We start from the raw sequence: 14238 nt of genomic DNA, 5'->3' as shown, positions 1-14238 counted from the left end.
CCTCCATAGGATCAATTACATTCAGGCGATCATTGTCTGCTATATCGGGGAGGATAGGTGGTGATCGTCAGTCTAAGGTATCAAGCTCAGATAGTACACTGAATCTATTAAATAATGGATATGGTGGTGGGGCTTGGCTAAATGATCTCTGAGGGGGCCTATAAAAATAATCCAATGGTAGAGGAGTTATAACAGTTGATGGGCCGGGGTAGATGTTGTTATTGCTGAGTATATATTTAGCTGTACCAGGGTGTCTAAAATTAATTACGATGCAATCACTGTTAATATTCTTAAGTAAGGGGCCAACCCAGCTTACTCGACGTGCTGACAAGATTTCATTCGAGATATCATGACCTACCCCTTTATGTTTACACAGACAGTCAATGCATTTGTTATTCAGCTGGACCCAGGGCTCTCCTTGACCCTCCTTAAGTGGAGGTACGCCTGCTAAGATTAAAACATAAGGGCATGCGTCCGGGGGTAGGTGAAGGGCAGGTCCCTGGAGTTTTGTGGGCCTAATAGCAGCAGCTTGCCCCTTATCTAAACCAGTGTTAGTTGGTACTCCTGATTTTGTGTTGGCTGGTGTAGGGCCACCCTTAGGCAAGCCGCTAGCCGGACTGATGGGACGGGAGGGTCCAGCTGCTACAACCGGGGTGTGCTGTGGTTTCGTGGCAGTTTGGATTTTCCCAGTGGTATTGTTCTTAGGTGCAGCATTAGATGTTGGTATACTGCTGTTAATGATATTAGGCCCACCACCCAAGATGACCTTACTGGCAGACTCCAGATCTTTCAATAGGTGATCTCCCCTCATTAGATCAAGGCTAATCACCCCTTTTCTTTTTACGTCTTCCTTTTTTACAAGGTTTTCCAATCTATCCAGTCTTTTAAAAAAAGAATTAAACTGTTTGATCATTTGACTTTCCATTTGTTTAAAAATTGTATCAACAATAGTCTCAATAAGGTTCCAATTAGTCTTTGGTTGGATGATATTTTCAAATAACAACTCAGTCTGTGTGCAGGCAGTTATGTCCTTCATTTAATAAAATTTTTGGCGATGCAACAGGAGCCACATCGTCAGGTTGCGTGGACTCATTGATATCAGTGCCACCCCCAGGTAGTTGATTGTTCCCTCTAGACCACATACTCTGTGGGGTCGGTTGGCTCTTATTGCAGGGGGGGTTGTTTCCTCTTGCTTACTGTTAATTTGGAGGTGCCTCTTTTTCTTTTCTCACCTCCAGACTTGTTGCTCGGGGTCGAGGGGGCAGTAACAGTTTGTACAACAGGGTCAGGTAAAGAGTCAATAATGATTGTAGAGCAGCTACCCCCAGGCAATGGTACCAATGGATGAACAAGTGGGGTAGGTTTCATAACTGTAACCACAGGGGAGAGCGGCAAAACATTATTACAATTTGCTTGAGATGACTCTGGATGTGTGTTTGTGAGGCCCATTGACATTCTCCTCTCGGTGTAGGCAATTTCATTTGTTACCATATTGAAAGCATTTTCCAGCATGCTTTCTAAGGAAGGCGGGAGAACAGAAGATCCCTCGGGTGCCTGTGCCACAGTACTAGTGTTTCGTTTCCCCATTATGTTTGTGAATGTTTCGGGCTCACCTTGTGTAACAACTTAGGGGGGTGGCCCGCCCGACCACTGATTACCTCAGAGGGCCTAAGAGGGCCCGGCCTTGTCCCGGGCTTCTCCCGGCGCGTGCCGCGCGCGTCCTCGTGGGACGAAGGACCGGTCAAGTCTTTATGCGCCTCATGGTGCGTAGAAACAGCGCGTCCTGCCCCTGAGGATCCTGGGGCTTGTAGGCGTTTGGCAGCGGTGAGACCGGCGGAGCCAAGCCCGGCCGGCCGAGGAAACAGGGGGCGGAGCAAAGCCCGGCCGCGTCAGGGAAAGTGGCAAGCCCAGCGCCCAACAAACACCAGGGACTCTGCACCGGTCAAGTCTTTATGCGCCTCCTGGCGTGTAGAAACAGCGCATCCTGCCCCTGCGGATCCTGGGGCTTGTAGGCGTTTCGCAACGGTGAGACCGGCGGAGCCAAGCCCGGCCAGTTGAGGAAACAGGGGGCGGAGCAAAGCCCGGCCGAGTCAGGGAAAGCGGCAATCCCAGCGCCCAACAAACACCAGGGACTCTGCACCGGTCAAGTCTTTATGCGCCTCCTGGCGTGTAGAAACAGCGCATCCTGCCCCTGCGGATCCTGGGGCTTGTAGGCGTTTCGCAACGGTGAGACCGGCGGAGCCAAGCCCGGCCAGTTGAGGAAACAGGGGGCGGAGCAAAGCCCGGCCGAGTCAGGGAAAGCGGCAATCCCAGCGCCCAACAAACACCAGGGACTCTGCACCGGTCAAGTCTTTATGCGCCTCCTGGCGTGTAGAAACAGTGCGTCCTGCCCCTGAGGATCCTGGGGCTTGTAGGCGTTTAGCAGCGGTGAGACCGGCGGAGCCAAGCTCGGCCGGTCGAGGAAACAGGGGGCGGAGCAAAGCCCGGCCGCGTCAGGGAAAGTGGCAAGCCCAGCGCCCAACAAACACCAGGGACTCTGCACCGGTCAAGTCTTTATGCGCCTCCTGGCGCGTAGAAACAGCGCGTCCTGCCCCTGAGGTTCCTGGGGCTTGTAGGCGTTTAGCAGGGGTGAGACCGGTGGAGCCAAGTCCGGCCGGTCGAGGAAACAGGGGAGGAGCAAAGCCCGGCCGCGTCAGGGAAAGCGGCAATCCCAGCGCCCAACAAACAATGAAGATTTCTAATTAGTAATCAGGTCCCTTCAAAGTACCTGGAGGTTGATTAAAAACTCATTAGCAATGGGTGTTACAGCATTCTTCAGTTGTATTTGTACTACTCTCATGTGGAGTGCTGACCTGCTTAGGAAAAACAGAATTTTAAGAGGGTCAAGGGAATATCTTTACCGACCTGTCATTTCACTTCCCTAAGCATAATCATCATACAAAAAAGAAATGACCAGTCCACTGTGTGTTGCTGTACTAGTAACCTACAAAACAGGACTCATGCAAAACAGTGTGGATAAGTTACAACTGGCTGAGATACTCCCATCAGCCCACCCTTCTGGCGGATTCTCATCATGTGGGATTTGTTAATCCATCCAAACAGCCGCCCAAACCATCAAGTGACGGTGCGGCTATGGATGTAAAGTAGAAACTCTAGCCAGAATGTTACTCAGAGGGTAGTGCTAAAGGTGTGTAGTGCAGTGCTGTAGTGAAGTGAAATTAAAATTAACGACTTAGACAAAAAAATTGTTTAATGAGGATTGTCTAAGTGTCAAGGTTAAAACCCCGCCAGGTAGTCTGAACTTATAACTACACTGTGGCGTTGTGCAGGACGGTCAACATGTTTTAGCCTAATTGGAAATCTATCCGGCTTTCGCCAGGACCTAGATGATAACAAGCTACTGCAACATGAAAAGACGTGAAATGTGCAAAATAGTAACAAAAATAGGTGTTTAAACTATATATAAATGTTTATATCTTTCAGGAACATGGAGCCCCAATGTTCACTGGAAGAAGTAGATTAGGTCTTAATCCTATTAGACAATCCTCATTAAACACATTTTTTGGTCTAAGTCGTTAATTTTAATTTCACTTCACTACAGCACTGCACTACACACCTTTAGCACTACCCCCTGAGTAACATTCTGTCTAGAGTTGGGAGTATCTCAGCCAGTTGTAACTCATCCACACTTTTTTGCATGAGTCCTGTTTTGTAGGTTACTAGTACAGCAACACACATTGGACCGGTCATTTCTTTTTTGTATGATGGTGCTGACCTGCTTACCCATACGCTGAGGTATGGTTTTTAGTTAGAAAGGCAATGTTTTTGTTTTCAGGCTACGTTGGAAATGTTTTGATAATCACCACTGATCAGTAACCATGGTATGGGAAGCTCCGCCTGGTGGGGTGATAAGGAATAATGTTGATGATAAAAGGTGTTAAGCAATTGTTTACATTATAGTAACTTTAGGACAGTGTTTAAATGACACCTTTCATTTTACTTGTAAACTTTTCTTTGATTCATATGTGTTTTTGCATACAACCCGTCTGACATGCGCACGTTTCTCTGAGATAAATATCATTATTGCACATTCATCTTTCCCACTCTTGCTTGATAATGATCTTGAAGAACTCTTAGATGAGGACTTAGGGGACAATCAACTGTGTTTTGTGTTGATTTCCTTCAGGTAACGTTGTCATTTGGCCTGGCTGAAACATGTAGAACATCGCATCTAGAATCTTCTGGCAGTCATTTTGTCTTCCCAAGATATCTTATGTCGCTCTAGAAAATGGTTCTCTTTCCCGCAGCCTTTGCATACTTAGCAAGCTTTTATTCTTAGTGATGTAAAAAGTATATCCTGTTCACCTGTACTTGCACCAATTTACCATCAATAAGTCCTTGCGACATGCTTCCTTTAGGGATGGAATGGTCAATCTGAACTTGTTTGGCTTCATTTGAACTTCTCAGCTTCTGAAGGACTTTCGAGTTATGCGGGCCACACTCAGCACCTGCTGTGGTGTCCCCTTCAGGTATCAAAGGCTCAGAATTCACAACCTCCGGAACAACTGCTGGGGAGAGTGGCGGTATGATGACTGTCTTTATTTTCAGCTTTTGATTACTCACATAAGATTCTCTACTCTATACTTGGTTTTCACTGACCTTAGCTCTTCTCTCAAAACTGACTGGGAATTAGGAGGGTCAGGGGGTTTGGGTATAAATTCTAATTTCCCCAGGACTTTGGTGGTCAAGATGTGTGAGACATAGAAGGCATACTTCAGAAGATTTCTGACTTTACCTACTTGGGGACTCAGGTTCCACACCAGAACCCAAGAGCTGGTTCCATGTGAACAGGCTGAAGGCTGAGAGGTTACACAGTGAAAGTCATGGCTACAACATAGTAAGTTGAGGAAGACAGTGAGACTCTTCTTGACTTACTACACCATGACAGGAGAGATGGAAAAGGTTCAGTTGAGTTAATGGATGAGCAGCCGAGAGAGTGTAAAGGTGTTGAGACGCTTGGACAACCTCTTCTCGCTGACTCCAGGTTTGACACCAGTCAGTTTGCATGCCATAGTCAGGGAAGATAGTCTGCTACTATATATATAAATTCCTTTATTCGGTTTTACACATTGGCAAACCATAAAAGTAACATTTTGAAAATACAGTTTCATATCTTAGAGAATAAAAAATAAACGCGTTACATGCTAAAATTCGGGCGAAGTCAAGCTACTACATAGAAAATGATGGAGGGTATTATTTCATTGCGTTGTCTAAAGACACATCCAGAATACATTTTTACAGATTTTTCCTATGCCTCATGACACATTTTAAAAAGTTCAGGACATGATAACAAGCGGATTCAGATTCTAGCAATTGGAGACGAAGCATTGCAGGGCGACATTGTCTCAGTCCCCATTGCCTTAACAATGGTAGTAGCCATATTTTGCGATGTGAGAGGTGGAATTTGCAAAACAGTATTGTGTGTAGATTAGTTTGTTTTGATTTTGCATCGCAAGGACAAACAGGGAGAGTTAGGTCCCACCTATTTCCATCGTAGAAGGCTACTAGCCTGAAGAAAAGGTCTAGCCTGAATCTTGTCAGCAACATCCTCTCATAGGTACTGATCTGCAGCGTTAGATAGGGCTGGATGAAGTCTGTGGCCTGGACCATATTAGCGTGGAGAACCGAAGGTTTCGAGGACTCAGAGGTCAGCCTCAATGACTCAAGATGACTTAGTGCCAGTTGTTTCAATGCTCTCTTTGGTAAGTCAATGATGTTTTCGGGTTGGAGATAGTACTTCTCCTTACCTAGATCTTTAAGGAAGTTTCTAATATATCGAAGCAATGATATATTATTAGTTCGATTAAGAGTCATTGACTCTGCTGCAATTGTCTTTGTCAGTGTGTTTTTATCGGAAGTCCAAATACGCCTCCAAAGCAGTAGCGGCTGAATCTTTATAAGATCCTCTAAATAGGGAACACCAAGTTCCAGATGAGTTGCATAGATAGAAGTGGATCTTGGTGTTGCTAGGAGGAATCTAAAAAAAGAGTTTTCTGCGACCTGAAGGGTACTTACGTCTACATGACCCCAGAGGCCCGCCCCATATAATGCAGTCGCCTGACACATTGCGCTATAGATTTTTAGTAGCTCTACTGGAGCCCTTCTCCCCAGTCTCTGTGAAAAGCTCATCAAGGCCGCTGTGGCTCTTTTAAAGAGATGACACCTTGCGTCCACTGCGGGCCGCCAGTTCAGTTTTCTATCAATCATAATACCTAGGTACGGGTACTGGGCAGTTACCTCAAGTTTTTGACCTTTGAGATAAATGCTCCTCACTTGTTTTTTCCCACTGTCTGCTATCATGACGAACGTTTTTTTAACGTTCACATGTAAGTCCAGCTTGCCCATATAGTCAGTATACCTGTTCAGGGACTTCTGTAGTTCGCGCGGAGTGCGCGCCAAGATGGCGGCGGCGTCTGCATAAAGCAGAGCGGGAATCAGACACTTTTTTACCCGTGGCAAGTCCTGTGCCCCCCTCAACATCTCTTCCTCAAGGCCGTTGGTATACAAAGAGAATAAGAAGGGGGCCAGGACACATCCCTGCCTGCCTCCACGCTCCACACCAAACGATGCCGTCAACTCCCCCTTAAGCCAAAAAGCACCCTCGCAGTAGCTCTAGAATATAATTCTCTCAGGAAATCTAAGAGGATAGAATCCACTCCCATTAATCTCAAGATTGTCCAGAGTTTTGCATGCGAGACACAATCAAATGCCGCGGACAGGTCTACGTACACCATGTAGACCGTGTCCTTCTTTGCCTGAGTGTATTTGCCTATTAACAGACTAAGATTAAGGGCCTGCTCCACCGTACCAAACCCCTCTCGAAATCCAAACTGGAGATCGGAAATAATGCCTTTCACCTCAGCCCAAAGCTGGAGTCTCTCGAGGATCACCCTACCTACAACTTTGCCCAAGGAGTCCAGCAGTGAGATGGGGCGATAGCATGTAACATCCTGGCAATCCCCTTTCTTAAAAATTGGGACAATGATAGAATTAGTCCAAGATTATATCAGTCCCACTTTTGCTGCTGCGCTACACACTCTAGTGAGGATAGGGGCCCAGAGATCTAAATTATATTTGAAGAGATCCACAGGGACCCCATCTGGGCCCGGGGCTTTCCCATTTGTGCTGGCTTCTAGTGCAACTAGTACCTCAGAGATGTCAAACTGCAGAGATATTGGGTACTCAACCGTTGGGAGAGTGTTTTCTGTCCCTTCAGATGTTACTGTGTTTTTAAAGATTTTTGAGAAGTGGGACACCCATATGTCTTCCCCTATAGCCACTTCTATCCTGGGACTGTTATCGTCTATTAGATAAGGTGATCTAACTGTTCGCCAAAATGCCTAGCTGTTTTTGGAAAGAGCACTAGTGTGGAGATCTTCCCATAGCTTCTGCTTTAGTTCTTGTATTCTTAATTTGCGTGCCCTACTATATTGTTGTCTACAGAGTTGGATCTGAACCGAGTCTCTAGGAGTATTTTTTAGGGCCAACTTTAAATTGGTTAGGGCCGCTGTACAGCTATGGTTAAACCATCCTTTAATGGATGTATTCGAGCCTTTGGATTGGCTGTGAGAAGACTCTTAGTTTTCTCCAGTATTTGGGTGAAATTGTTTAACACAGCCTCATCCGTTTCTTGCAAGTCCAAACATTTGATTATGTTTGAATAGGCCGCTTTTACCAGTTTTCCAGTAATTTCAGCCGGATTTAGCTTCTCCCATTTCAGTGTGTATCCATTTTGTTTTCCCATCTCCAATTTATCCTGGGCGAGGGTTTCCTGTATAATTGTGATTGAGGGTTTGGTCTGATTTAAGTGGAGATCTATCCTCAAGGCGGAATGATCACTTAAGGTGTTATTCCTAACCTCGAAAGATCTAGCTCTACATGTCAATCCAGGTGAGAGGAGGATATAGTCAACTGTCGTTTGGGATCCTCTGCTGACATAAGTTGGCTGTAGGAGTTTGTGTCTGGACTTATGCTGTTGGCTATTTCGAGAAATAGACCCAATAGTAAGTTATTCATGGCAGCCCCCACTTTAGTATGCACAAAATGCATCAAAGGGGTATCGTGCTCATCCACTATCCCACATTGATTTTTCTCAACGTGTGGGCATGGGTGTAAGTTAAAGTCCCCTCCCCAAAGAAGATGGATTGCCCCTTTTCCTGTCCTAGATTGACGGAACTGGATTATTTTCTACTGTATGTTAGAGAGGAGGGTCAGAAATTGTCCCTCTTCTAAGTTGTTATAAAGGTTAATTAGAAGAATGGGGTCCTTGTTCTTAAAGGCCAGGAATAATATTTGGAAATTTTGGTCAGACCCAACTATCGTCACTTTTAGGTGGTTCACAGTGTTTGCGATATACGTGATGATCCCTCCCTTCGGTCTGCCTGCGTTGCAGGTCAGAGCTGGGATAAAATAAGTTTTATATCCTAGGAGGTGAAGTTCCACTGTGGACCATGTCTCCTGTAGACAGATTATTTTCCCCTGTTCCAAAAAGTACAGAGCCGTCCCGTCCTCAATTTTAGGGCGGAGGCCCGCCACATTCCAGAAGAAGATAGATAAAGGTGGCGAGACTGAATTTATCGCCACTTCATCATTTTCTGGGGGCGGTGAGTTTATTGCTTGAGGTGAAATGGAACTAGTTGTTTCAATCACCTCTAGTGGTCAATCGACCATTTCGAGGCCACTGAATCTATTCCTCATCGGGATGTTAAACCAAGTGTCCCAGCGGGGTTGCTCACTATAGATCATTCTCTGCGAGTATAGGCCCTGATCATCCCATCCCCCCCTCCTATGGCGTGGTCCTACTGTGTGCCAGGAGCTATCATACTCCTGACGGCGAGGGGCCACTGTTTGTCTTATGTTACCATATTCAAAAGGCCGTGGTGCTGTTACTTCCCAGGGAGTTTCATGATTGTTAAAAAAGCCATTGCATTGTCTTGCGGGGTAAAAGAAGGAGAGTGGTTTCGTGCTTATGCCCCCATTTACACTCGAGTGCTCCCAAGAGCAGATATAATCTACTACTCGGGGGTCCTCGAATGTGATGACAATACAATCTCCCGGAATCCTCTTTCTACCATTTCCCACCCAAGTAGTCCTACGAACCATCAAAATCCTGGAAGGCCAGGATGGTGGGATAGGGTGATTATTATTTAACCAATGCTGGGCCTTATTTTGCAGTGACCATGTAGGTTCTGTTCTGTGATCCACTAGTTCAGGGACACCTGTCATTACCACCACAAAGGGAGATGCTTCTGGTGGCATCTCAACAGGGAATCTACCTTCGGGCGATCCTCTAGGGCCGCCTCTGTTTGATACTGAGGCCAGATTTTTTTTTGCTTGTGGTTTACAGCCCGGTGTTTTGCCTACCGGCGTTTTAGGTGCCGTAGTTTTTAGCGCCAGTTTTTTAGGCACAGATGTCTTGGGCGCTGGTGTTTTGGGCGTCGCTACTAACACCACCGGAGAATTAGTCTGTGGGATGGTTATAACAGTGTTAGTGGGGAGTTTTGTTGATCTGTTTTTATTTGTCCTTTCGGGGACTGTTGGTTTAGATGTTAGGTTTAACGATGTGGGTACATTGTCTTGTGTGACTGCGTGGTTGGGAAGAATCTGTTTGTTAACCTTATTTCCCCCCTTTTTTTGTTCCTCCGAGACTTGCGTCAGTTTTATATATTTTGCAAGATTAGTTAACTGATTCTCTATATGCACCAGTCTTGCTTCTACTGGCTCAAATAGAGATTTCAATATATCTTTGATGTTATTTAAAAGCTGTAGGTTATTACTGACAATTGTGTCATTGCTACAGGATAGAGGGATAGGAGATTCTGGGCTAATAAGGTTGGATGAGTCATGTACAGAATGGTTTACAATTGCAGTGACTAATATCTGTTCTGGCCTAGGAAGTACAGTCTCTATCATAGTAGCCATATCTCCAATCTCAGTGGTATTGGTGATTTTCCGGTCATTTTTTCTTTTGCTTATTGCACCCTCCCTCCTCCCTCTGCTTGTCTTGTTTCATCTGGTGTGATTTGGGGAGGGAGCTCTGGGGTCCTTTCTAAATCTGAGGTAATCTGGGCGTCTGATATCTGGGAATCTGAGAGCTGGGAGACCGACAGGTCCACATTATTTGGAAGGCTAAGCCTACCCTCATGAAGGAACCCTTCCCCCGGATTACTATCTATTGCAGGGGATCTTGCATTCGCTAGGTGACCCATGGAGGATCTCTTAGCGTGTTCTAGGTCCAGGGACACCGTGCCTTCTATCAAGGTGATACTCTGATCAATAAATAAGTTAGCCTTGGTGATAAAGTCGTCCATGGGTCCTAGTAGTTTGCCCCCGCCCCCTGTGGCCTTACTTTTACTCCTAATTCCTCTAGTTAGTACCATTGTACTTGGTAAGCAGATGCAGTGAGGTTAATTACTTGTCTAGGCAACGATCGGTGAGGCTGGCTTTTTTGGAAGGTTACAGGTGTTGGCTAAATGTATGACCAGTACTTACAAATAGTCAAAAAGATATATCAGAGTTGATGAGTTAGAGCGATGGCCCGGTCCGGTCTCTCAGGTCCTCGAACGGCCTCAAACGGCCCGCCCTTTGCCCAGGTTTCGCTCCGCGCTTTGTCCCGCACGCGTCCCGCGTACGTCGGTAATGTGCTGATTATATAGATGTGCACTGTGGGCATGGCAACAGGGAGAGCAGGCCAGGTGATAGCAATTGGCCTCGCAGGGACTCCTGGAAGTTCCAGTCCCTGCCTTCACGCTCGCAGCCCTGCAATTACCACAAGCCCCCACAGAGTATGCAGATGAAGCGGGACCCGCAAAGCGGGTCCGGCGAACTGTAGCCTTGTGCACCACGCTAATCCCAGCAGTAGATTTGCTGACCGCAGCTCCGCTTCTCCAGAAGTACAGGCAGGCAAGGAGTATCCCACTGGAGCCAGAGGATGATGCAGGTTTTACCCAGTCGGTGCGCTGTGGGCGTGGCAACAGGGAGAGCGGGCCAGGTGATAGCAATTGGCCTCGCAGGGACTCCTGGAAGTTCGAGTCCCTGCCTTCACGCTCGCAGCCCTGCAATTACCACAAGCCCCCACAGAGTATGCAGATGAAGCGGGACCCGCGAAGCGGGTCCGGCGAACTGTAGCGTTGTGCACCACGCTAATCCCAGCAGTAGATTTGCTGACCACAGCTCCGCTTCTCCAGAAGTACAGGCAGGCAAGGAGTATCCCACTGGAGCCAGAGGATGATGCAGGTTTTACCCAGTCGGTGCGCTGTGGGCGTGGCAACAGGGAGAGCGAGCCAGGTGATAGCAATTGGCCTCGCAGGGACTCCTGGAAGTTTGAGTCCCTGCCTTCACGCTCGCAGCCCTGCAATTACCACAAGCCCCCACAGAGTATGCAGATGAAGCGGGACCCGCGAAGCGGGTCCGGCGAACTGTAGCGTTGTGCACCACACTAATCCCAGCAGTAGATTTGCTGACCGCAGCTCCGCTTCTCCAGAAGTACAGGCAGGCAAGGAGTATCCCACTGGAGCCAGAGGATGATGCAGGTTTTACCCAGTCGGTGCGCTGTGGGCGTGGCAACAGGTACAGGCAGGCAAGGAGTCTGCTAGTAAAGGACAGGATGTACAGGATGTCTGACCAGGTTTAGGGTTATGTTAAGGTGGAAGTTGCCAAAATGTTGGACATGAGGGTCATTAAGCCATCTCTTAGTCCTTGGCCCAATCCTGCGGTGAATTGCAATAGCCTTTGGATGTACAGCAGAGGATATTTTACTCCTTACAAACACACGGTCACACCAACACCCTTCACACAAACCTCTTAAATTCTTAAAGTATTTTATGTTCAATGGAAGACACAAAGAAATGATCAAATAGCAATTTGTGGTTTATGCAAAGAAAATATTAGGAAGAGCCCCATTTAAGGCAGATTTAAAACATATTGAAATGACCTATAGCAGATTAGTAAGCATAAAAGTATTTCCATACCTATATCCTTTATGATAAACATTTTTACTTTAGGAAAAAGTATCAGCTGAAGGAAAATTACTTCCTGTTTTCCTGCTTGGAACCTCAGGTGTACTTGTGGCCTATGACCTGTCTTTCACCCTTGCTGCTAGCTCTAGCAGAGGGTGTTGTCAAGTTAGAAATCAGTTGTAATACGTTATTACAATAAAATGTCTATGTAGTTTCTTTTTTACAGGTGACTATTGGTAACAAAAGTCGTCTGCAATAAGGAAATCAGAGATGGCTTTTATAAAGTTATTGCTGGCTCTCGTTTAGTATAATTATAATAGGAACTCAACATACAGACATCTGCTCTACACCAGTCTGCCCATAGGGATAATGGGATGCTCATCATTTATACATCAAAACGAGGGGTCATGGGGGGCGTGGTCTGGCCATGCAGGAAGATGGCCGCCTGAGGACAGAGCTCCGTTGTGGGACGGACTCCAGACGAGCTGCTTTCCCGCACCTGGACCGCCGGACTTACCATTCGGTGCTCCATAGTCCCCGGAGAGCATGGTGGCAGTCCTGGTGTTTTCATTCTCGTCGGAGCGGCGCTGCTTCTCCCTCATTCCTTGCCGGTGAGGTGACCGCCCGTTCTGTTCACGCACTCCGGATATGCTCGCCGTCTGAGGCCGCGCCTCCTCGCACTGTAAGGCCGCGCCTTCTCTACTACAGGGCCGTGCCTCCTCGCGTCTGTCAGGCAGCGCCTCTTCCAATATTGTGCATGTACCGGCATTGAAGTGCCTCACACTGCGGTCGTAGGAGAGGGTTCTGCATTATCGGCAAGGGCCTTTTCTTCTTTTTCAATATAAACCAACAAAGAGGAGGAACAATAAAGGAGATGGAGAAATTAAACTAAAAGCGAAATTTTCTTATTCAGTACCCCTCTGCACAACGGAACCTCACAGCTTATGGGGGTTTTTACTTCTTGCCTCTTAAAATACTTTAACTCTACATGGCCTTTTCTGGAAAAAGGGAAATATTACTAACCATATTACTTTCTCCTCACACATTATGCCGTGGGCAGTCTCCTCATGATTAATGAGCAGAGCAATTAACTACTGTTGGCAATGTGCTTATTTTCTCAGTCACTTCTTCCTGTGCTATTTTGATACATATTCCGGCTCCACTGACTTCAGCCTGTTACTTACGACATAGTCTTATGAGGAAGATAACTTTGTTATGTATATTGCTTTTATGAGATATTCTGCCACGTAACACTTAGCTTTTATTACCTCACAAGAGCGCGCTCCCTCATTCTTTGTGTGTCCTCAAGCTCACATTGCGCCTCTTTATGACAACGTTTCCTTCTTTATGCAGGAATTTCACAACTATCCTCATTTGTCATAAACATATTATTATTTTTTTGCCTTAATTAACTCTTGTTATGTATGCTATCATTTCCCCATGACGCTTTGTAGTGTACAATGATTTCTATTACTATAACCAGCCTGTATATATGAAGGGGCCAATTTTTCCTAAAATATGGTTGAGGTGTTCACCCATTCCGTCAGACATGGGGTTGACGTCTTTCACATGTTGCAGCGTTCTTTGCTTCAAGCTTATTGTTTTTTAGACGTGTATCATTTATATATACGTTATGAATTACAGCACCAGGCCTGATGTTATGTGATATTTGATACTGACACTAACCCTTCTCTTATTGCAGGCCTTTTCTTTATTGACTTGCTACAATTTGCATATGATTCTTTGTTACAAACCGGAGTACTTGCTGATTTTCTCTTTGATGGTGCATAATTCCCCTCAGTATTTTTCTTGTATGGAATTTAACTTTTTCTTTATTGAGTGATATGTACACAGCTTTACGTCATTGCACTTCATATTGTGATTCTCTCTTTACCTCCTGTCATTCAATACGAAGTTGCTCTCATCATTGCTTCGTACAGAGCTCCCACATCAATTCGCTTCTGTAGAACATCTACGAAGCGGAAAGTGACAATGTCAAACCACAGGAACGGTAGTAAAATACCTAAACAACCACTCTTTACTGAAGTTGCGAAGCAATCTGTTAATTTATCAACGAAAGGGACCTTGTCTTCGCCATCAACTGCTACCCAAGGTTCGCTGTCTCACGTTGACCAGACAGTATCTGACACCATGCAAAAATTATTGCAAGAGATTTCTGGGGTCAATCGTCGATTGGAAGGGCTGGACATCACAATCACAA

At 46.1% G+C, this 14238-nt stretch overlaps 1 long non-coding RNA gene across 1 annotated transcript in view; it reads right to left on the bottom strand.

Moving 5' to 3' along the window:
* LOC147725105 (uncharacterized) overlaps positions 1 to 12680 on the bottom strand; it is a 149713-nt gene extending 137033 nt beyond the window's left edge. Inside the window, exon 1 of the long non-coding RNA XR_015310126.1 lies at positions 12535 to 12680. This is a non-coding gene — a long non-coding RNA (uncharacterized LOC147725105). The remainder of the gene's footprint in view (positions 1 to 12534) is intronic.
* Positions 12681 to 14238: the final 1558 nt, after the last annotated feature.

This window comes from Lissotriton vulgaris, chromosome 4_1, assembly GCF_964263255.1.
Source record: "Lissotriton vulgaris chromosome 4_1, aLisVul1.2, whole genome shotgun sequence".
Taxonomy (NCBI): domain Eukaryota; kingdom Metazoa; phylum Chordata; class Amphibia; order Caudata; family Salamandridae; genus Lissotriton; species Lissotriton vulgaris.
Note: the sequence above shows the minus strand (reverse complement) of the source record. Positions and strands in the feature narration are given on the sequence as shown.